Source organism: Corella eumyota, chromosome 3, assembly GCF_963082875.1.
Source record: "Corella eumyota chromosome 3, kaCorEumy4.1, whole genome shotgun sequence".
Lineage (NCBI taxonomy): Eukaryota > Metazoa > Chordata > Ascidiacea > Phlebobranchia > Corellidae > Corella > Corella eumyota.
Genome location: NC_137492.1, coordinates 15,170,476 through 15,172,975, shown reverse-complemented (window position 1 = coordinate 15,172,975; position 2,500 = coordinate 15,170,476). Strand labels below are relative to the sequence as shown.

Genomic DNA, 2,500 nt, shown 5'->3' with positions numbered 1-2,500 from the left:
GCGCGAATCGCGACCGACGCGTCGAGGCCCCCAGCTCGAGGTCGACAGCGCCGTCGTTGCGACTCGGGCGGCAAGCGGACGCGGCGCGGCTCGCCGGCCGCCACGCATCGCTGACGCGAGCCCGAATACCAAAACTTTCCACCTTCAACCGAGCGGCGATTGCCCGTCGCCGGGCATACGCACGCGAGCCGAGCCGTCGCGGAGCCGATCCCGCCGGCCGTTGTCGTTTCTGCGACCCTGAGACGGACGCGGTCCCGGGATGAACCCGAGGCCGCAATACGCGTTCAGATCGTCAATGCTCAATGTGTTCTGCAATTCACATTAAATCACGCAGCTTGCTGCGTCCTTCATCGACTCGCGAGCCGAGTGGTCCACCGCCAAGAGCCATCGTTTGTTTGTTTGCTTTTCGCTCTTCGATTCCTAACCTCGATTCGCCATCCGGCTGAAAAAATCGCGTGACGCCGAGCGGGTCGCGGTCGCAACAAATAGTGCGACAAGCCCGCGCACCGCATGAAGCCTTCGGGCACTCGACGCCGACAAAACAAGTTCCTGATCGCGGGGCGGCGGACGCGCCGAGGCACGTCGCCGTCCCGGTGTTTGCTCTTTCGCTCTTCGATTTTTTTTCTCGCGCTAATGATCCTTCCGCAGGTTCACCTACGGAAACCTTGTTACGACTTTTACTTCCTCTAAGTAATCAAGTTAGATCGTCTTTTCGGGCCAAGACCCAACCGTCGCCAGTCGAGCCCGGGCCCAATCGGAGGACCTCACTAAACCATTCAATCGGTAGTAGCGACGGGCGGTGTGTACAAAGGGCAGGGACGTAATCAACGCGAGCTAATGACTCGCGCTTACTGGGAATTCCTCGTTCAAGCGAAATAATTTCAATTCTCTATCCCTAGCACGACCGGGGTTCATCGGGTTACCCAGACCTTTCGGCCAAGGCGAACACACGTTGATCCGGTCAGTGTAGCGCGCGTGCGGCCCCGAACATCTAAGGGCATCACAGACCTGTTATTGCTCAATCTCGTGTGGCTAAACGCCACTAGTCCCTCTAAGAAGTTAAACGCCGGCCGGGAAGGCCGCGTAACTATTTAGCAAGCCAGAGTCTCGTTCGTTATCGGAATTAACCAGACAAATCGCTCCACCAACTAAGAACGGCCATGCACCACCACCCACAGAATCATGAAAGAGCTCTCAATCTGTCAATCCTCGCTGTGTCCGGGCCGGGTGAGATTTCCCGTGTTGAGTCAAATTAAGCCGCAGGCTCCACTCCTGGTGGTGCCCTTCCGTCAATTCCTTTAAGTTTCAGCTTTGCAACCATACTTCCCCCGGAACCCAAAGACTTTGGTTTCCCGCAAGCTGCCGGAGAGGTCGTCAAAATAACGCCCCCCGATCGCTAGTTGGCATCGTTTATAGTCAGAACTAGGACGGTATCTGATCGTCTTCGAACCTCTGACTTTCGCTCTTGATTAAAGAAAACATTCTTGGCAAATGCTTTCGCAGTCGTTCGTCTTGCGCCGATCCAAGAATTTCACCTCTAACGGCACAGTACGAATGCCCCCGTCCGTCCCTCTTAATCATTACCTCGCGCTCCGAAAACCAACAAAAAAGAACCGAGGTCCTATTTCATTATTCCATGCAACACTATCCAGGCGAAGCGCCTGCTTTGAACACTCTAATTTTTTCAAGGTAAACGTCCCGGCCGCCGCCGACACTCAGTCAAGAGCACCGACGGAAAACCGGAGGTAAAGCCAGAACGAACAGTGCACGCCTTGCGACGGACCGAACGCCTGCGCCCAAAATCCAACTACGAGCTTTTTAACCGCAACAACTTAAATATACACTTTTGGAGCTGGAATTACCGCGGCTGCTGGCACCAGACTTGCCCTCCAATGGATACTCGTTAAAATTTTTACAGTGTACTCATTCCAATTACAGGGCCTCGTTAGAGTCCTGTATCGTTATTTTTCGTCACTACCTCCCCGCGTCGGGAATGGGTAATTTGCGCGCCTGCTGCCTTCCTTGGATGTGGTAGCCGTTTCTCAGGCTCCCTCTCCGGAATCGAACCCTGATTCCCCGTTACCCGTAAGAACCTCGGTAGGCAGATACCGTACCGACGAAAGTTGATAGGGCAGACACTTGAATGATCCGTCGCCGGTGCAAGACCGTGCGATCAGCAAAGTTATCCCGAGTCGCCAACAAGACGAGCCGAAGCCCGGCAGGTTTTTGATATGATAAAGGCGCGCCTCCCGCAAGGTCGGCGCTTTTTGCATGTATTAGCTCTAGAATTACCACAGTTATCCAAGTAAAATTTACGATCAAATGAATCACGACTGATTTAATGAGCCATTCGCAGTTTTACCGTACGCAAGTTCGTACTGAGACATGCATGGCTTAATCTTTGAGACAAGCATATGACTACTGGCAGGATCAACCAGGTAACTATCGGCCGACAAAATACGCGAACGGAGTCTTTCGCTTTCCCCGTCGCGGTATCGCA

General features: G+C 53.9%; 2 non-coding genes across 2 annotated transcripts; both read right to left on the bottom strand.

Annotated features, from left to right (window-relative positions):
- Positions 1-232: 232 nt before the first annotated feature.
- Positions 233-386, bottom strand: LOC145746700 (5.8S ribosomal RNA). Its single transcript, XR_014281474.1, has one exon. It is a non-coding gene; the product is annotated as a 5.8S ribosomal RNA (ribosomal RNA).
- A 245-nt stretch (positions 387-631) lies between these two features.
- On the bottom strand, positions 632-2,441 carry LOC145747494 (small subunit ribosomal RNA). Its single transcript, XR_014282218.1, has one exon. It is a non-coding gene; the product is annotated as a small subunit ribosomal RNA (ribosomal RNA).
- Between the last annotated feature and the right edge of the window lie 59 nt (positions 2,442-2,500).